The sequence below is a fragment of the Peromyscus californicus genome, unplaced genomic scaffold (assembly GCF_007827085.1).
Source record: "Peromyscus californicus insignis strain IS unplaced genomic scaffold, ASM782708v3 Scaffold_23__1_contigs__length_62951481, whole genome shotgun sequence".
Lineage (NCBI taxonomy): Eukaryota > Metazoa > Chordata > Mammalia > Rodentia > Cricetidae > Peromyscus > Peromyscus californicus.
The window spans coordinates 47,798,251-47,820,316 of NW_026294534.1; the positions used below are offsets into that span (position 1 = coordinate 47,798,251).

A 22,066-nucleotide genomic window follows, 5' to 3' on the forward strand; every position below is an offset into this window, starting at 1 on the left:
TAGGGTCCTCCTTGTTACCTAGCTTCTCTGGAGCTGTAGGTTTTAGTCTGGTTATCCTTTGATTTACATCTACTATCCACTTATGAGTGAGTTCATTACATGTTTGTCTTTCTGAGTCTGGATTATCCCACTCAGGATGATATTTTCTAGTTCTATCCATTTGCCAGCAAATTTCATGATGTTATTATTATTATTATTTTTACTGCTGAGTAGTACTCCATTGTGTATATGTACCACATTTTCTTTATCCATTCTTTGGTTGAGGGTCATCTAGGTTGTTTCCAGGTTCTGGCTATTACAAACAATGCTGCTATGAACATAGTTGAGCGTGTGTCCTTGTGGTATGATTGAGCATTCCTTGGGTATATGCCCAAGAGTGGTATCAGTGGGTCTTGAGGTAGATTAATTCCTAATTTTCTGATAGACCGTCATACTGATTTCTAAAGCCTAGCCAGTTTCTTAGTGAGTTTTACCTACATTTGTATCTTCTCCATACCCTCCATAAACACACTCCAACTCAGTGTTTGTTCTTTGATACTGATGGCTTTTTTTTTAATGGTAAAAAATAATGTTCAGGACACTAACCCAGGCAATTTAACATCTTTATCACATATTCCTCACTAGGCAGAAGAAATATACAGCTTCTCAACCAGTCTATTCACCTGGGTACCTCCAGAGCATCTCAGATCCAACTTTCCTACGAGAAACACTTCGTATCTCCCACACAAACCATCTTACAAGGCTTTGGTAATAGGGCTTTTCCTTGCTTGGTGAATGACGTTATCGTCCATCCATTCATACAAGGAAATGCAAAACTCATAACGTAGCCATGACAATCCAATCGTCTTTGTTGGCTATAAGGCCATGTATGATCACATCCTTTTAATTTCATCCATCTCTATTGTCACTAACCTAGTCTAAGCTATGATCATCTTCCCCCCAAGCTGATACTGTAGCTCTTACCCTTCCTCCCCCACATCCACCTTCTCTATCCCTTCTGCAAGATGTAGAAAATATGATCTTTTAAAGACACACATCTATTGTTCCTTTAATGCAAGCATCCTTTAATTATATCCCCCCCCTTTTTTTTGTATTTTGAGACAGTCTTACTTTGTCGACCAGGTTGGTCTGGAACTCCCAGAGATCCACCTGCCTCTGCCTCCTGAATACTAGGATTAAAGGCACGCGCCACCAGGTCCAGCTACTCTCTGTTGCTTTAAGGAACCACTTACCATTTTTCCTCTAATGAGTCACCCCCACTCCTCAGCTCTTGTGTGCTATGGTTCTCCAACACAGGGTGATTGCACCCCTTTCCTGTTCCTTGCAGAGTCTCCTCCATCTCTCATTTTAGCTTCCTTTCCTAAAGCCTCATTCTTATGAAAAATCTCCAAGAATTATAATCAGAAGCCCTCCTTCATTTTGCTCTGAGAATTATTTTTCTTCTTTTGGAAAACATGGGGAGTTAAAAGATTGGGCACATCGTCTGTGATTCTTAAGCAAGTCATACCAAGATCTGAGATTCCCTGCCTCATAAAAGAAAATTTAATATCTCCAAAATGTCTTGCCTAAAGCCTTTTTTTTTCTTAGAGATTATACTTGTTTGCCTTTTTATATAGGTTTGTTTTTTCAGCCTCCTGAATGAGGTAGCAGAATATTGGTACTCATCAAGGGTTGGTAGTCCGGGCCCTCAGGGATGGCAATAAAGATCAGAACACTCTCCCATTGCTTCCTGTGTCTAACAGCTCACCAGCAATTCACAAGGACCAGGGGTTTGCAATGACATCTAGAATCTTAATGAGGCTGAAAGAAAATTTCACCTGCAGATAAGAAGCCGGAAGCGGTGAGGGAAAAGTTATTTTGATGTGCTATGGTATAAAGAAAAAAAAATAGTAGCATTTGGGTTCATCTCTCTTCGTACCTTGATGCTTATAACACATTTTAAGTCTTGAATGTCAGAAGAAGGTGGCTAGTGAGGTGGCCCATGGGTAAAGGTGCTTGCCTGCTAAGCCTGATACTCTGAGTTTGATCCCAGGGACCCACAAGGTGAGAGGAGAGAAGCCACTCCTTCGCTTCTCCAAGTTGTCCTCTGCTCTCCCAACGTGGGCTGTGGTGCGCATGTCTGTCTGGACTAGCTCAAAAAAATTTCATGGCGCTTGATAGCTTTGCATCATAGTCTGTTTCTCATTTTTATTTAGCAAATCACAAGCTTGTCTAATTATTATAAAGCTTGTCTGCCAGGGCGCTAATTTTGAGAGATCAGGAGGTATATCTAAGGTCTCTTTTGTACCCTGGAGGACTGCAGTGTTGGCTTACACTGGATACTTAATAGACACCCGTGAATGAATGAGTGAGTGGAAGAGGGTTTGCTCATTATCAACGCAGTTAGTCTTAGAAATGCAAATCTGGAACTTCAAGGTCCTGTTCTAATTCTGGAGAAACACTGGTTTAGACTTCATTTTTTAAAAACCAATGTTTGAAGAAACCCAGGAAAACATCCAAAAAGAGAAAATGGTGCTGACTAAGAAATAGAGGTAATTTCCCCGACCTTGTGGCTATGAAGTGTAATTGTTTAAAATGTGCCTTTTGTCTTTCATTCCCTTCCTGTGTGTCAGAGGTACTGACAGGGAGAGCGTCAGACTATGTGTGGGGTCATGTGTGCTCACAAGCACACAGGGTATACTCACAGAGTGTGCAGTTTTCATGGCGTTCTTTTCAGAAACCATTCGTGATATGGATGGCCTGGTCTTGGCTTTGGTCACTGTTTGCAAACCTGCCCTTCCCGCCCTCCCCCCGCCCCCCGCCGCCCCTGTTTTTGTGACGCTCATCCCTTTCCAGCACCCCTCCTGCTAAATGACTCACTTTACTCAGGTGCTGCTATTGCTACACAGCAGGGCATGGTGATTGCCACACGGCCTGGCTTTGTGATTTCACTGTTCCTTCTGCCGATCTTGTTCCTGTTTCCGCTCCCTGCGTGACAAATGCCGACTCAGCTGGCCACCTCTGGAAAAAAAAAAAAAAAAATGGGCTGCTTGAAGCATGACAGCGGGACTTCTGAACACACTGCCTTCCAGGCTGGTGCCCAAGATCTTGCCCTTCCATCCGCAAAGTGTGAATTTAAACTTGACCTTGAATTCCGAAGAGGCTTTTTGGGAGTCAACAAAATGACCAGGTATTTTTGTGCCGTATTAACTCAGTAATACCTCTCAGTGCACTCTAACAGACCATTTATTTAATGAGTTTTCACATCACCTAGTCCAGCCTTGTAACTATGTGACTATGCTATTTATCTTGCACCTACATTGTAAAAAAATCACCCTGGCTTGTTTTAAAGTGTGCTTCAGCGGCTGTTTCTACCCACAGTTCCTGGCTCCTCTCACATGTGTGTGTGTGTGTGTGTGTGTGTGTGTGTGTGTGTGTGTATGTGTGTGTGTGTGTGTGTGTGTGTGTGTGTGTGTGTGTGTGTGTATGTATACATATATGTTAAATTTCCATTTGACGCACCTGCTTTGGTTATTCTTGCAGTGAGAACTCAGGCTCCTCCTTTGAGAGGTTTTCTCCTCTTTTGTTTACTCTGTTTGACTAGTGCCCGGTGGTAATTAGTTTTCTCCCTCACTTCCTTGTCTGTTGAATTGCTTTTGATATAATCTCTACCCACTGCAGCTCCCGCTTGGTTCCACCCAGTCCCTTTAACTAAGATGACCCAGAGAGGTGCTAGGCCAAATTAGTTTTGATTTTGAACAAGGTAGAACTGTTCTGGTGCTTAACTATTAGAAATGAACAAATTTTGAGTGTGAATAAATTTGAGTTGTTACTGTGAAATGAAGGCGAATGAACAGTCATGATTTAAGCTTAAATTAATTTTGTTATTTAATTATTCTGGATTTTGTTATATATGTGTTTTTGGTTTTTTGGGTTTTTTTTTTTCAAATGATTTATTTACTTTTATTTGTGTGTATGAGTGTATTGTCTGCATGTATGTACGTATGTGTACCACATACATGCCTGGTGTCCTTGGAAGCCAGAAGAGGGTGTCAGATCTCCTGAAACTGGAATCACACACAGTTGTCAGCTGTTGTGTGAGTTCTCTGTGAGATTAGCTACTGTCCTTTACCAATGAGCCATCTTTCTGGCCCCCTATTCATGATCTACATAGTGAGTATTCATTAAAAAAAAAATACTTTGTTTTATTTTTAGTCCTTTTTGAGATTAGGTTACATGTAACCAAGGCTGGCCTCAAACTCACTGTGTAGTTAAAGAGGACATTGAATTCTTGATCCTCCTTCCTTTACCTTCTAGGTGCTAGGGTTATAAGCACGCACTACCAAGCCTGGATCTATCTATCTATCTATCTATCTATCTATCTATCTATCTATCTATCTATCTATATCACATAAAACTCTCTCTTTAGAACACTATGTGACACTCTTATCCCTAAATGAAAATGCAGGGTCTAACCACCGTGACAGGCCTTTTGTGATTTTAATTTTGAGCGAGAAACTCCAACATTAGAGATTAGAGCCTACGTGTGCTAGTCACTTTTCATCACTGTGACAGACACTCGGAGAGACCCAGGACGGGAGGAGGGATTTGCTTTGGATCTGTTTCCGAGGTTTTGGTCAGTGGTCAGCTGGCCCTGTGTTTCTGACTCTGTAGTAAGGCATGTCCTAGCAGAAGGCCTGCTTACCTTGTGGTGGTCTGCTCTGTCACACAATGACAGAGCAGAGGGGCTAGGGATAAGATATGTTCTCCAAAAACATGTGTCTCCAGTGACCTGCTGCCTCAAGCCATGTACCACTTCCTAATAGTCTGTTCACCTATTAAATCATCAGTGGATAAGCCCATCTATGACGTTGGAGCCCTCGTGATCTACCACCTCTCAGAAGCCCATCAGCCGGCAACTAGATCTTTAACCCATGAGCCTTTGAGAGACATTGTTATATCCAAACCACAGTGCTTCATGTTTAAACATTTACACAGCAGTGATGCCCTGAAAGAAGATTTTTGCCCATTATTTAGGTAGGTAGATAGCACTATACTTAAATTACTATGAGAGTTTGAGGAGAACACCCCATAAAGTCCCACAGTATGTTCACTTTCACGAACATCCTTGTTCTTGCCCTAACCTGCCACTGTCTTCCTCTCTTCCTGTTTTGATGAATGTGTGGGAAGTTCCTGGCTTTACCACTTTCCAGCTTGCTGCTGCTGCTGCTGCTGCTGCTGCTGCTGCTGTCACGAGACAAGGTCAAGCTACGGACTCCTCACTGAACTGAAACTCACTATGTAGGTCAGGCTGGCCTTGAACTCACGGAGAGCTGCCTGTCTCTGCTTCCTGAATACTGAAACTGAAGCCATTATAATGGGCTTCCGCCACCTTTTTACTCATCAGTTCCAATACCACGAGGCTGTCTCAGCGCTGAGGCCGCTGGATACCCTCTTGTAACAGGAGCAAAACATAATCTATGAGCTGTCATTTTACTATTTGGTGATAGATTAAATTTTTTCAGCATTATTTTGAAAGAGTCTATGTGTCCTTATCCTGGCTTTAAGGATAGTCAGCCTAGCATTGCCCAATATTTCAGTGACATATTGGTTTTATGAATTCTTTGTCTAGATGGGCATCAGTATGTAATTTTTTTCCTATTGTAGAAATTTTAATTCATCATGTGAAATTAAGTAAGTATCCATTTAAAATAACCCATTATACGGTTTTTTATAATTTATTTTATGGTGAACTATCATTTAGAGATGCTTGCATAGTCTCACAAAATTATAGTGTATTATTTGTCTCATCTCCTTTCAGTTCAGGGACAGTCTGATTTTGAAACCAGGATGGAGGCTATTCAGTTGTTCTTGGTCCCATGGACACACTTAATACTCAACTCCAACCTTCAAATATCCTTCAGGTTGCATAGCCATGGGCGTTTGGGGGGGGGGCATTTCATTTGATTTTAATGAGGTTAGAGTTATAGAAAAGCTGTAAAGTCTTTACTCATTAATCAGTTCAGAAACGGAATATTTTCCTTCTCTCTGGAGAATTAATTAACTATTTGGTTATTTTTAAAAAGTTGAAGGGCAAACTGTGATGAAGAAACCCGGCTTGCTGCAGAAGACACTGGCAAACTCCGGTCTAGAATACATCACGTAGGAGGGGGTGTAACAGGCAGTCTCTCACCTTCGGGTTTCTGAGTCCCTCCAGATGTCTCCTGTGCTCATTTCTTCCCTGTGTGATTACGTCAGCATTTGGGGAAAGATGATCCGGTGGAGGAAATCTAGAACTGGAGGAAGCATGAGGACACTGGCAGGGTGAGGAGACGTTCCTGATGAGACTTCACTGTGGCTCTTTTCTGTGACCTCTGTGTATGACTGCCTCCTCCAGTGTCATAGTTGTGATCTGCTAATTGGGCACAGTTAGGATGTATGTTCAGGTTAATGATTTGTGGGAGGAAATAGAATCCTGGGGACCTGTTAGACTTAGTCTCGTGTGTTTTTCTACAGGATACTATATGCAGAAACTCTTTATGAGTAGCTGCCAAGAGCTGGATATCATGACAGTGGTAGAGCAGACCTTTTCCACATTGTACCTCACATAAACATTGATGTAAACAACTACCTGTAGCTGGAGAGCTTCTCCTGGTCCTGCCTGGCCCACAGTCAGGACAAATCTCTCTCACCCACCAATCCCGCAGCTGCTCAGACCCAAATAAACACACAGATGCCTGTATTATTTATAAACTGTATGGCCGCGTGGCTCAGGCTTCTTGCTAGTTCTTATATCTTAAATTAACCCATTTTTATAAATCTACACCTTGCCACATGGCTCATGGCTTACCTGTACTTTACATCCTGCTCCTCATGGCTGGCAGCATCTCCCTGCCTCAGCCTTCTACTTCCCAGAATTCTCCTCTCTCCTTATCCCGCCTACACTATCCTTCCTGCCTGGCTCCTGGCCAATCAGCGTTTTATTTATCAATCAATCAGAGCAACACATTCCCAGCATCCCCAGCAACTACCCACCAAGGGAAGCACTTCTTAAAGAGCAAGTTCCTTCAGGTGTGGAATCACAGTACGAGAGGGGAGCACAAAAAGAGGACATACTAAGGAGTGCAGGAAGGGAAGCTTTAGGTTCTAGAGTTGTCTAAGTGCTGGCATCAGAGCACGGATCAAGATGCTGTGTGTGTGGGTGGTGGTGGTGGGGTGGGTGAGCACGGGAGTTTGTTGCTGACTCCAATACTAGACTTATTCCAATAAAACCCAGCACTGGGCCAGGCAGTGGTAGCACACGCCTTTAATCCCAGCACTCGGGAGGCAGAGGCAGGTGGATCTCTGTGAACTGGAGACCAGCTTGGTCTTCAGAGAGAGTTCCAGGACAGCCAGGGATACACAGTGAAACCCTGTCTTGAAACTAACAAACAAACCCAGCACTGGATGCTGGTCAGCTAGGTCACTGGATCGGGTGCTTGCACACAAGCAAGGAACTGAGTTCAGATCTCCCAAGCTCATGAAAAACTGGTTGTTCCTGCCTGCAATCCTAGCACTCCTAAGACAAGATGGGAAGCTGAGGTAGGAGAACCCTCAGAAGCTCCTGAGTCAGCTAGTCCGACACACCCAGTGGCCACCAATAGAGACCTTGTCTCAAACAAGATAGAAAATGAAGCTGAGCATCTGAAGAGGTCCTCTGACTTCCACATGCATACCATGGCACGCATGTGCCCACACTTACATATGAAAGCATGCATACACACATATCCAGCCTCAAGCAGACCACTATAGCACCAGATACTGGGACAGTGCTCATGCCTGAACCTCTAAGTTACAGTCCCAGGTTCCAGGCCTGCCTACTGGACTCGGTCACCAGGTCTATATACCTGTGATAGACCATTCACAGCACACCAATGTTTTGACTCACCACAGTAGTAGCTCAGTCTCTACAGACTCCATTTCCCGTTTGTACCCTGTAGTCCCTCCCTGCTTCTGATCTGCTTTCTCTTCTAGGTAGGCCTGCATGCTCCCAGGTTTCAGGACTAAACCCTGCACAAGTCTAGTCCTATAATCCCAGTCATCAGGTAGCTCATAGACCCAGTCTCAAGGGTACCTTCTATGACAGAGGTTCTGGGCCTTTCAAGTGGCAGGTGAACCCCTGTACCCCTAGGTTCTAAGCCCGTATTAGATTCCAGACTATCTCACAGTCAAGGGAGGTTCACAAATTCCAGGTTTCAAGCTTACCTGCGTACCTGGTCAGTACCTCAAACCTCAAAATCTAGGCTTTTTCTCTGCTAGGCCCATCTCTGTGGCTCTACCATCCAGGCTGGCCCTGGTGGCCCCAGTGTTTTAGAAAACTAAGATCATGTACATCCCAGTAGATCTTAGTGTTGGTATGGCCTGTTCAGACCCAAACTCCAAGATAACTTTCAAACCCAGATTTTAGAACAGTCCTCATTGGCCTAACTTCTACATCAGCGTTTGTGTACCCATACCTCAAGCTGGTTTTGAAGGAGCCAGGTCCCAAGCACGTCTGAGCACCATGGGAGTTTCAGGTTGCAATGTGGTTTCTATGGCTTCAGTGATCCTGGAGTTCAAGCATGGTCTTATAGACCTAGGATCAAAACTGATCCTGGTAGATCCCCGTTCCAGACTTGTACCTGTGGACTAAGGCTCTAAGCCAGTCCTAAGAACCCTAGACTACCCCCTGGACCTAAGCTCCAGGCCTCTTTCAGAACCAGGCCAACCTCTGTGGACTCAGACTTCAGAATGTGCTGCATATTCAGGTATAGGCTCTAGACCTCGGGTCCGAGCTCAGCTCTGTGGATGCAAGACAGGTCTGTCTACCTGCTGACCCAGACAGGCCAAGCTGCCTGAAAACTGCAGCAGGAAACCAGTCTACCAGACAGCATGCCCAGGACCTCTGGATCAGTGGACTGCTGGATGGTTTTCCTAGATAAAGCCAGTCAGTCTACAACTTCTGCATGAAAGGGATAAGACCCCACTTCCAAATATATAGTTGTATAGCAACAGGATCTGGAATCATCAGGGAAATGAGATATCCTTAAAAGAAGAAATGAAATGGTAATCACAAATAAGTGGAAACACATGAGCTATCCAATAAAGAATTAAATCATTACTGTCTTAAGGAAGATCAGCAAATCTTTTTTTTTTTTTTTTAAGTAGAGAAATGATTCAGCAATCCAGGATCAGACTGAGAAATTTAAAATGTTTATTTTAATTATAAACTGTTACTATATTTACAGAAATTCCTGATGTGAAAAATAAAATGAGTGAAATGGAAGATAAAGAGCATAAACAGAATTGATCAAGTAGAAGGAAGAGTTTCTTCACTCTAAAACCAGTTGTTTCAAAATAATAGAGCGGGGGCAGGGTGGGGGGATGAAGAAGGAAGAAAGCTCGTGTGATTTGTGAGATAGCGTTAAGAGAGCCAGTATTTGGGTTTTAGGAGAAGCAGACTAAACATGGTATATGCAATACAAAACCAGAAAAACTAAGACTAAAGTATAAAATGTTAGGCTGGGGAGATGTATCGACTGCATGCTTATTTACTTCTTATGCCAAAGACCTGTATTTGATTGCTGTCTTAGTTAGGGTGACTGTTGCTGTGATGAAACACCATGACCAAAGCAACTTGGGGAGGAAAGGGTTTATGTCACTCACAATTCCATATAGTATAGTTCATCATCCAAAGCAGTGAGGGCAGGAACTCAGAGCAGGAACCTGGCAGCAGGAGCTGATGCAGAGGCCATGGAGGGGTGATGCTTGCTGGCTTGCTCCCCATGGCTTGCTCAACCAGCTTTCTTATATACCCTGGGATCACTGGTCCAGGGATGGCCCCACCCACTGTGGGCTGGGCCCTCCCCCATCAATCACTAATTAAGAAAATGACTTACAGTGGGATCTTAGGGAGGAATTTTCTCAATTGAGACTCCCTCCTCTCTGATGACTCTAGCTTGTGTCAAGTTAACATAAGACTAGCCAGCACAATTGCGTTTCCTTATTAAACACTTTTATCTAAAAACATACGTTGTCATCAATAATGGCCTGCACTGTGAGGATTTTATTTTATGTCTGGGTTAGGCATTTCACTCGACTGCTTCTTTCCTTCTTCCCTGATTGCTTTCTTGAACAGTTGGCTTTTGTTTTGTTTGTTTTTGGAGACAGGGTCTCATGCAGCATAAGCTTGCCAAGGCTGACCTTGAACTTCTGATCGTCCCATTTCTACCTCCAAAGCTTGGGATCCTGGGCATGAAATTTTGCTGCTTATGACTTTCTAAATCCCATTTGCAACTGAAAATCCATGTATGACTGACCTCATGGGAATTCTCTAGGAGCAGTTTAACAAGGGGGAAATGGGAGGAGCCTGACTTGGTACTATGAACCTTGTGTGAGCTAGGGGTGTGTAACATGAATTCCTAAATGGTTTTAATAAAATACCTAGAGCATGATATTGAAGCAAATGCTGAAAGATGAAAGAGACAAAGGAACAAGCCACTGCCACATCTCACCTTGTCAACTGAGAACTTCCTCAGCTGAAAAAGCCTCTAGCTGAAAGGGACACTTTTGCTGAAAAGTTCCTGTCTCTTCACACCTTATACCTTTCTCCCCCCAGCCATCACTTCCTGGGATTTAAAGGCATGTGCTGTGGATATCGCTCTGTATGCTGTGAATGTGTTGCTCTGATTGGTTAATAAATAAAATGCTGATTGGCCAGTAGCCAGGCAGGAAGTATAGGTGGGACAAGCAGAGAGGAGAACTGTAGGAAGAGGAAGGCTGAGTCAGGAGACACCAGCCACCACCAAAGGAACAACATGCCAGCAGATCCGTAAGTCACAGCCACGTGGCAACTTATAGAATAACAGAAATGGGTTAACTTAAGATATAAGAACTAGATAGCAAGAAGCCTGTCATGGCCATAGTTTAAAAATAATATTAGTCTGTGTGTGTTTATTTGGGTCTGAGCAGCTACAGGACCAGTGACTGGGAGAGATTTGTCTTGACCTCAGACCAGGTGGGACACAGGAAAACTACAGGCATGTATGCTTCCCAGTCCTGGGATTAAAGGTGTGTGCCACCACTGTCTGGCTGTTTCTCTCCTAGACTGAGTCAATCTCATGTAGTCCAGGGTGGCATTGAACTCACAGAGATCCAGACGAATCTCTACCTCTCGAGTGCTAGGATTTAAAGGTATGTGCCACCACTGCCTGGCTTCTATGTTTAATCTAGTGGCTTGTTCTGTTCTCTGATCTTCAAGCAAATTTGATTAGGGTACAGATTATATCACCACAGGGGTGCAAGGCAGTGAGCTTACATCCCCATTCACCCTGGTCTTGGATGAGTGATGAGGAATTCCATAGGGGAAACCCCGGGCAGCAGCATCTGAAATCTCAGAAGTTTGGAAAAAGGCATAAAGTAAGGGACATCATTGACAGCGAATTGTTTTGCTGATGTTTCGGTTCCTACTAACCATGGATTTATTGGAAGCCTTATACACGGATTCCACACAGTGTTCCATCTGACCAACGACTCCTTTGTAGTGAGTTAACAAAGGCAATGTGTTCATTCTCAGCTATTTTGTTTATCTTCATAGGTTCCCTTCCTGCAGAATCAGCCAGCTTTATTGACAGAAATACTGAAGATGTATTGTGTCCGGCACAGCATAACATCGAGCAAGGTGCTGTCTATGGGCTGATATTAGCTTTCTATTCTTAGACTAGTCTTGGATTCTCTGGAATCAAGGAATAGAACCAATTATAGCTAATGGCCAATTAAAATGTTTTGCTTATATTCTTATCCTGGTTGCTAATGATGAGGACCCTAAGTACTCAAGGGATGAGTGCATCTGCTCAAAGAAAAACAAAAACAGTGAATTGGAAAATAAGCCCATCATCTGTCCACTTGGGTCTACTCATGTTGCAATAATAGAAGATGTTGGTGTTTACTACGTCATTGATCTTGGGTGTAAATGTGACAGTGGGGTATTGGGATTCTGCTCAATGGTAGAGTGGTTGCCTAGTGTTCATGAGCTCCTGGCTCCAGGTCCCTAATACTGAACAAAACCAAACAGGAGACAAGGAAGGAAGCTGCTATTGTGACATGCTGGAATGGTTGGGGGACCTTCTCCTTCTACTGTCCTCAGAGGATACCGAATTCAGCATGCTGTGTCTGGATGTAAAATGTCCCTCTTGGGTTTGAGTGCTTGGGCCTCAGCTCCTGGCACTGTTGGAAGGTGGTGAAACCTTAGGGAGTCTTGCTAGTGGAAGTGAGTCAGTAGGGGCGGCCTCCGGGTCTGATTTCCTTGCCCTGCAGTCCGTTTTCTCTCTGCTTCCCGACGGTAGATGCCTGTGGCCTGCTGCCTCACACTCATGTGGCCATGCCTTCCCCACCGTGATGGACTATATACCTTCTTAAATTGTAAGCTAAGACAAAGCCCTTCCCCCCTTAAGTCGCTTCTTGTCAGTTATTCATTCATAGCAACAAGAAAAATAAATAGCTACTGTAATTCCATACAGACAAGGTTCCCAAGGGTTCATACTACCTATCAAGAATGGAGATATGGGTGATCTCACTAAGAAAAAAAGACTATTAAAGAAGAAAGGAAGTTTTAGCTGTGGCCTATTGACTGAAAGCAGACAGAATGACCAGAGATGTCCTTCCTGCCTGTCTCCTTCTTTGCTGCAGTATTTGTACATAACTGCTCTTGCCATCGGCCCTCTTTCTGACTGAACTTAGAATTTCATGGCTTAAGGTTAGAAAGGCATGTGAATGTCCGTTAATATCCTTCCCCGTTCTTCCCCCTTTTCAACACTGTAGAGACCAAGTTGATCATGCTGCAGTTTGGTCCATTGTTCCCTGGGTATTGAGACGTGAGGGCCATGCTTCTCCGAAGAGTCACCCTCATTCAGAGAATCTGGAATAGAGTCGATGCAAGAGCTGATTCTCTTCCTGTGGGGAGAAGATCCGTGTATTTTTTTTTTTTTTTTTTGACTGTGTGAGATATCTGCATTTGGTTAGGGTAGTTTAAGCAAGTTTAATTGGAAGAAGAATGTAGGTCAGGGATGGAATTGAACTAGCCAGTTTTTAACCCGAAGGGACTCTCCCCTGAGGCTGAGTCCTCCCTTCTGTTAATGTAGATGAAGAGCAAACACAGCCTCAGTCTCGACCATGAGAGCTACGGCACACACACATGTAACCAAGATTTGGCCAAGCAGGTGTTCCCAGTGAGGAACCAGAATTTCATGTGAGAGAAAGAGATGCGGAGATCCTTTAGACCCTTGCAGCATCCACTGTCCTATAGCAGCAGGGTCTAGTTTATGGCCCAGTGACAGTGATGACAGCAATTCACGCAGGCACATCTTAGAAACATCCCCCTTGCCCAAGGCTTGGTGATTCACCTCCTTTAGCTCCCACACATCGTCTCACTTAATTCTAGTTAATCCTCTGAATTCTGTACAGCGTTCCAACACATTGATCCTTTATGTTTACGTTTTCCATTGTGTTTTTTTGCAGTCAAGGGCACTGGCAGCTCATGGTCTACATCCACCTCACTTTCAGCAGAAAATTTGGACCATATGAACGGTATGTTAATGGGCTAATAGTCACATGGTAAATACTAGAGTGGAAACGGATTCTCAGATCTGTTTAATGCCGGCCTGTGTTCCGAGCTGCCAACTGTACTCTCAATAGTTAGTCAAACACAGAGAGCATCACAAAAAACTTCTAGAGAATTATTTTATTGCATAAGGACATAAAAAAAAAAAAACACATGTTGCAGGGCGGTGGTGGCACATGCATTTAATCCCAGTCCTTGGGAGGCAGAGGCAGGTGGATCTCTGTGAGTTTGAGGTCATCTTGGTCCATAGGGTGAGTTCCAGGACAGCCAGAGCTACACAGAGAAATTCTGTTTTGAACCCTCCCCCTGAGAGAGGCGGTAGGGGGGGAGCACACATGTTAGATTGTCACCAGCTATGAGGCTACTGCTTAAACTGTGTTAAGCCTGGCTGATGGGTTAGACAGACGTCTGAGCCATGGTTTCATCACAGAGCTGCTGTTGTTGCTGGTGGTAGGTCTATGGTTCCTTCTTTCAAGACTCTAGACAGGGTGTGTTTCCAGTCCCTTCTCTGCTTGCCAGTGAGCTGTCTCTTTCTTGTGGTTCCTATTTATTATTTATTTTCTTTCACACAAGTGTCCTGTGCTGATTCCCATCTAGACTCATCATTCTCAGGGAGGAATTTTTAGAATGCATATATAGATATTCCCGTTCTTTGAAGAAAGGCATTTCTAATCCACAGGACAGGAAAAAAAAATCCGTATTGAGGACATGGTGAAATGTGACCTTTCAAAGCCCTTGAGAAGATGTCTCATAATTACCCTGGGGGAGATGTCTCACTGTCTGGCTGCTCTTCTCATCACAGAAATTTAGTTCACATTTCTCTGTCCTCAATTTCACCCCAATTTATTTCTTCTATTCAATTCAGTAATGACCCTGGCTGCTGTTTACTCTGTGGACATTTTCCGATGACAAGCACATCTCTCTTGGTTGTTACTCAGCAGAAGTGGCGGGTTCAGAACCTTTTAATCTTTTCTCTTCACATGTCGGTCCCCTTGGCCCCAGGTCAGATTTGGGTTGCCATCTTAACTCTCTTCAGTTTTAGCCCACATGGAAATATAATTAGCATATTGGTTTTTTTTTCCCTGTTTCTGACAAGGATTTTTATGATTTTTTTTTAAGGTACCGAACTTGTTTTTTGAAAGAGAGAGAGAGAGAGAGAGAGAGAGAGAGAGAGAGAGAGAGAGAGAGAGAGAGAGATGAGCTAGAATCTAACAAACTTCATCATTCCCTGGACCATTTAGCCTTCTTTAAAACCCTCTTTACACTGGTTTTGCTTCTCACGATGGGAAGTTAATTGCAGGGCTTTGATCAGATGGTGGGGTGGAGTCTGTGTTGTATGTAGTCCTTTCCCCTAGGCTGTTCATGTCTCATGATAAAGTAAAACCCACATTTTCAGTCATCCCATTGTACTTAACTTCAGGCAACGTTACTTATCTCGAAATTGATTGTTGAATGCTTTAAATGTATCTTCAATGACCTGCTGTTACTTTCATAACCACCCTTCTTTTGAAGCAGGCATCACCTGTGCCGGGATGGTTTCTGTGACCCTGAAATTCCCATCTCCTATACGATCTAAAGCTAATCTTGGCAGCCAGCTAATTCTCGCTAGCCAGCAGCGCCCTTTACTTCAGCACGGGAGTGTTCATCGAGCACCGCACAATTTAACTGCCGATACGGATTAGCGCCGACTATTTACCTATTGGATTGGTTAGAACTGGCAATGGGAGTAATAGTCTTCTTTTTCCAATGACTGGTACAAGCGGCGCATCCCCTGCCAGGTTGAAAAACATATCCGTGAGCTGTTAAATACATCTCTTTCAAGAGACATTTGAAGGCAGTCAGTGAGCAAACAGAAGCCTGCTCAATGTTGCTGGAGAAATGGCCTGGAGAAATGGCCTCATTCGTTAACTGATGTCGTGGGGTGGCATGAAAACGCAGGATGGAAGAGGTCATGGAAAGAAGCCGAGGCATGACCCCAAGTTTCAAGGTCAGAGTACCTAAGGAGAAGCCAGACAACCATTGGTGAAGGTTCAGCCTCAGTTGAATGAAACCCCCCCGGCTGGTAGGGGTCATGGAGAGAAGTTGAGGAGTGGTACCTTCTGTCAGGGTCAGCGTCCCTAAAGAGAGGCCAGGAGGTCATCACGTAAGGCGAAGCCTCAGTCGCAGCAGACTCCAGTATACTAGAGAAGCCAGTGACCTCTGAGGACAGCAGCAGATGTGGAGTGTAGCAGCCCTGAGTCTAGAGGACAACCTGTGTGTGCTGTGGGATTGGACAGCTAGAGAATTGGGGCCACTCAAGCCCCTCTGGAGTACAGAATGACTGAGTCCTAGACATCCGACCTTGAATTATTTAGATTTTTTTTTTTTTTTGGTTTTGCTTTGATCTGACTGTAACTGCACCGTGGTTATTCTCTTTTGAAATAAGAAAATATGTCATTTGTTTTGGGTTTTAGAGGAGCCCGCATTTAAGAGATACTGGATATTTTCAAGAGACTGTGAGACTTTTAAAAGTAGACTGTGCTTTATATTATGTTACGATATTATGTTAGAGATAATATCCCGAAAGAAAGGTTATTTAATAGTGTTGTGTTTGTGTGTCAAGGTGACAAGGGGTCAGTTGTGCTTGTTTTTTTGTCATCGTGACACAGACTAGAGTCCCCTGGAAAGTGGAAATCTCAGCTGAGGAATTGCCTCCATCCGACTCGTCTACGCGGCCTTTTCTTGGTTGCCGACTGACGCGGGACGAGGACCAAGTCCTCGGTAGACAGCACCATCCCTGGGCGGACGGGCCTGGAGTTTCTAAGTCAGAGAGCTGAGCAAGCCAAGGGAAGTAAGCCATAAACCACGGTCCTCCATGGTTTCCGCTACAGTTTCTGACTGTGGGTACCTGTCTTGAATTCCCCGCCCACCTTGGTTTCTCTTGATGATGGACTGAGGGCGACAAGAGGAAGTAACCCTTTCCTACCAAACTTGGTTTTCTAAGGGTTTGACCACAGCAACAGAGGGCAAAGTAGGGCAGATGGGGTTCACGCTGCTCTTGTGAAGGGGTTCACGCTGCTCTTGTGAAGGGGTTCTTGCTGGTTCCCTGGAGCAGGTGACATGAACAGGAATGGATAAGCTCCTGTGAGAACAGGTTTAGATTGCAGAATTAGTGTGATTTCTCCCTTCTCTGTTGTTTGCTCTGACCTCATGTGGCCTTTCTGTCTCCGTCTTTTGTATGTGATCCCACGGCGTCGTGCCATTAGTAAGCTGTAACCAAGTAGAAGACCCTTACTACAGAACAAGTTGTTATTTTATTTTTTTTCAAGACAGTATTTCCTTGTGCAGCCTTGGATGTCCTGGAAATTAGCTCTGTAGACCAGGCTGGTCTCGAACTCACAGAAATCTGCTTGCCTCTAGGTGTGGGCCACCACTGTCTGTCTCAAAGACCAAGTTTTATGTAGCCATTCCCTCTGAGATTGAAATCTCCTATCTCGAAGGGAAGCGCTTTAAACTCAGACCATAAACAACTTCATGGCTCCAGGAAATCCCTGAAACTGATCAGATTCCTCAGACTCTTCTCTCCCCAAGCATAAAGAAGCTGTAAGGTCTGCTGATAGGTGTAGGGTGTTTACCCACCAACCCCACAGCTCCCCAGAGTTTTCTTGAGTGCGAGCAGCAGGAAATATTAGAAGGATTGAGATTGTGGAGATAAACAGATAGAAAATAAAGGATAGCCTTGAGAGGGTCCTGACTGTCTCTGCCCCAGGGCATTTATAGAGACACCAAAGGGTGGAGCAAAAGACCTCCCCCCCTTCCCAGTACAGCCAAGTGCAGACCATCTCAGACACCTGCACTCAGGCCTGTGACCCTAATCATTCTCTATGCAGACCTGCTGGGTTAAGCCACGAGGAACCTGAAAACCGGCTCCCACAGATAGGTGCTTAGAGACAAGCTGGAAGAAGCAGAGACCAGCCAAGATGTCTGGAAGAGACTCAGACCAACTGAGTTACCTGGAAAGACCACCCTCCAAACTGTGGAGCTGCTTACAGGTTGCGTAATGCACACTTCCAGCTTTTGTGAGCTGTCACGCATGCTGGGATGGGCTTTGGCGATGCAAGTGCCTTTGAGTTATTTTCACACCTACAGTAGCCCCTTACCCCTATTCCTGTAAGTAACCCCAATAAAACTCATTGGTTCACCGGTGTGGACTTCAGGGGTATACAGGCTTTGGTCTTTTGTTGGTTGCCTATCTGGGTTGAGGGGTGTTTGCTAGTTTCCCTACAGGAACAGCGTCAGACAACAGCAGAACGCCTGACCTTAGCCCCTCAGCCTCTAAAACTATGAGCTAGAGAAACGTCTCGTCTTTATCGATCACCCAGCCTGACGTGTGTTGTCCTAGCAAACACAGGGTAGGCGGTCTTCACACGGCTAATGTCTTGCGGTCACAAATAAGTTTATTTCCGGTTCTCAGGAATAACTTTCTTCTCCTGCTAGATCAGAGGACAAGTGAGTAGAAATTATTTTAGGAAAAATTTCAGGTTTCTTCAAGCCAATAAAAGAACGGGATATTTTTATTTTACAGGTAATTCATAAATTAATTGTGAGACATGTAGTTACTGACCAAGAGACTTGGTCACTATCTGTTGGGCAGTACCCACATAATCCAGAACTGCTCCCTTGAGGAACACTGCTCATCCACAGCTAGCTGGATCAGTAGGGAGTATTTAGGATACAGGGAGACAGCGTCTTCTACTCCCAAGGCTGTCTATTCCTAGTGTTCTTCCGGTAGTGAAGATAAATGGATATTTTTATTTTGTAAAGGCTGAAAGTTCAAGAGTACATAATATTTTCTTATTTTCCGAGTCATCCTCAGTTGCTTTAAAATTTTTTAGTTACCTTTTATAAACAATAGTAACAGAGTGTAATAAGTACTATAAAGAATATCTTTCCTCTAAATGTTATATCTGGCCATGATTTTCTAATACATTGAGAGGATTTTCAGCCCACTGGTGCGGCTTATAGCGTATTTGACTGGTTCTGTTATAAATTTGATTATGCGACCAGCTTCGCAGGAGAAAGCTTTACCATGAAGCCGTATTACGAACATTTGTAGACTCATGTGAACTGGTATCTCCCAGTTAGGCAATAAGGGCTTGACTAATGAATCAATCAATAACTTAAGGAATGAGTAGACTGCAAGGTATCTCACATTTTTATTGGTAGGTGGTAGGATTACTTTGTTCTGTCTGATACTACTACTGAATACATTTACCCAACCCCTGCAAAAGGGACAAAACATGTTCCCTATCTTCCAGATTAAATTCTTGATTTTAAATATGGTTACTCTTGTTGACTTTATTTTTTTTAAGTTGCATATTATGTTCATTTTTAAAGGATATTACAGTACTATACAATTTAAGAATGAAAATTCTAAATTAAAGTCATTGCATCGGGTAGATGGCTCAGTGAGGAAAAGAGACAGATGTATGAGCCTGATAAGTCACATTTGATCCTCAGAATCCACCAAAAAAAAAAAAAAATACCACTTCGGTAATGTGCATCTGTAGACCTAGTACTCTTTGGCAAGAAGGGGGAAACTAAAGAATTGCCTGGAAGCCTTTGGGCCAGCTAGCATGCGGTACTGTGGTGGTTTTAGTAAGAATGACCCCCATAGGCTAATGTTTGAATGCTTGGTCACCAGGGAGTGGTGTGACCTTAGAAGGTGTGACCTACTAGAAGGTGTGGCCTTGTTGGAGGAAGTGTGTCACTGAGGCTTTGAGGTTTCAAATGCTCAGGCCAGACCTAGTGTCTTTCTCTCTTCCCGCTGCTTGCCAATCTGGATGTAGAACCCTCAGCTACCTCTCCCGCACCATGTCTGCCTATATGCTGCCGTGCTCCCTGCCATGATGATAATGGACTGAACCTCTGAACAGTAAGCCAGCCCCAATTAAATGTTTTCATTTGAAAAAAAAAAAAGTTGCTGTGGTCATGGTGTCTCTTCACAGCAATGGCAACCCTGACTCAGACAGGTCCACAGTATAGGAGAAGAAACAGGGGGGTTCCTGAGAGGAATGACTTCTGAAAGCTGTCCTCTGACCTTGACAAACATAAAGTAATTAAATTAAAATCGTTAAGTCATTTATCTTTGGCTATATAGCTAATTACAAGCAAAGCCGAACTTCTACAAAATTAGAGTTTGTGGTACATTGAAATGGGAAACACAACCCAAAGCACAGCTTTTCTAAAAGTAGAGTGGGCTCTGTCCCTCCTGAGTGGTTTAGACCGAGCACAGCTGGTCCAAGTGTCATTCGTGTCTCACTCACATGGGGTCAAGACAGTCACCATTAGGGAAATAATGACAGCTGTGGCTTTTGCTTGTTTTCCATTTGTGTGATTCAGCAGTATGAGCGAGATGAAGGAAAGTTCACGGGTCAGTCAGTAACTTCCGTTACTTCTGGAGAATTTTTATGACTGTGCGAGAGCCCAGTGTTTTTTGCCTTTGACACGTCTCCTTTCTCAGTTTCATGCATTTCTTGTAGCTTAATTAGTTTTGGAAATCAATACCCCTGCCCTGCAAGGCTCTCAAACCGCAGACTCCGGCTTACAAATGGATAATATGAAAATAGTGGATAAACATGCTTACAGAGCTTCCACCATTTCTTCGTCTCCCCAAGCTTCTGGTACCCTGGGGTCCTCTTGGAAGGATTAGAGCTCATTCCATTAGCACTGACGAGTCCTCAGACTGCTGCACAATGGGTCCCTCCTGCCTTGCTTTACCGAAATCCAAGCCATTAAGATGTGTACGTCCCCCAAGTGACTCAATATAACAAGCCTATACTCGCCATTTCCATCAGTTAAATGGAAAACCCCCATGTATTCGTGTCCTCTCTAGCTTACCTTGAACGCCCTTTTGTTTTCTTGGATTCCTTTGTCTGCTGATAGTCTCCAGTGACTGTTGTTGCTATATACATTTAGAATAGGGTTAAATGTCAGCCTGAGTGGGAGAGAAGATTGTCCTTTTATGAACCCTGCTTCTTCCAAATGGGGAGCGAGCAGGGGTTATATGGCTACCAATGCTCAGAGTTGTTAAAGGTTCAAAGTAGACGTTAATTTGAGCTCCTTTATGAGACTGTTTATTTCTGTTCGCTCACCAATGGGGTACATATTTCACATAGTCTCTGTTTTTGTTTTCCTCTTGATGCAACCAGGAGAAAGTCATAGGACTGCAGAAATAAAAATACCCAGTTAGGATACATTTTCTTAAGCCTGAGAGTGTGGGTTGCACTCATTATTTTTGTCTCTCTTTTACTGTGTTGTGGTCTCCCTTCTCTCTAGGTCTTTGTTTCTGCTTTCCATTTTCAAGGTGAAGCCGCAGGGAATGTTCAGAGTAGTACAGGAGAGTGGGCATTATGCCTATTATACTCCCAACAATAACAAGCGTCGCGCCTCAGCTCATGGTCTTTGGATGAGCCGAATTCCTGTCTCTGCAGACCGGTGGCTGGAACAGCAGTTTAAAGCCTTCCATTGTGCTTAGTTATTTATCTTGTTTCTGTTGGTTTGATTGGGTGTAAACAATATGATTAAATTGTCTCTCTCTCTTTTTTTTTTTTTTTGGTTAGGGCTGCAATATTCCTTGTCAGGAACACGCTGCAGAAAACAGCCTCATTTCATAGCAGACTTTCCTCAATTTCATTTGTCTCAGAACAGAGTGGAACCCGAACAGACCCAGCTCATCCCACATTCTGAACATGAGGCACATTTATCAGCGAAGTCTTGTGCCATTACAGCCATAGTTCGATAGCGGAGGTACCCTTGGTACAGTGTTCAAACCCAAAGAACTAAATTAGCAATAAAAACTTAATATCTTCTGCACTACTTTGTTTTATTGCTAAATTCCTTGACAGCAACCTCCTTCCCAGATCCTCATTCCTCCAGTAAACTGTAATTTTATTGGCAATATATTTAATACAAAAATAATTTTAATATTGTAGAAGATATATCACGATTTGATTGTATAATAAGTTCAACTTTCATTTTCTATACATTTTGATTAGGTTATATAATTGAATATAAAAATAGCAGAAACGCTATTGCCATTTTAAACTACCTTTTAAAATGAAATCAGTTATTTTGTTTGTTTTGAGTTTGAAGTAGCTCAGGTTAGCTCAGAATTCCCTAGGACAATGACCTTGAATTTCCAATCCTCCTGCCACCACCTCCCAGTACAGTTCTGGGGATTGAGACACAGGACCCTAAGCGTGCTAGGCAGGCAATCTACCAGCTGAGGACATTCCAAGCCTGCTTTCTTGTTTATTATTATTATTATTATTATTATTATTATTATTATTATTACTATATGTTCTAAAGTAAATTGGGTATCATATTGATAACCCTGATATGATGAACAAAGAGACATTTTCAAGCAATGAGTAGCTTAGATATAATTATGATAGCACATAGCACTTCCAT

General features: G+C 43.5%; 1 long non-coding RNA gene across 1 annotated transcript; it reads left to right on the forward strand.

Annotated features, from left to right (window-relative positions):
- Positions 1–11,555: 11,555 nt before the first annotated feature.
- LOC128119408 (uncharacterized) lies at positions 11,556–18,252 on the forward strand. Its single transcript, XR_008221533.1, has 3 exons — positions 11,556–11,677; positions 13,513–13,581; positions 15,131–18,252. It is a non-coding gene; the product is annotated as an uncharacterized LOC128119408 (long non-coding RNA).
- The last annotated feature ends 3,814 nt before the right edge of the window (positions 18,253–22,066 follow it).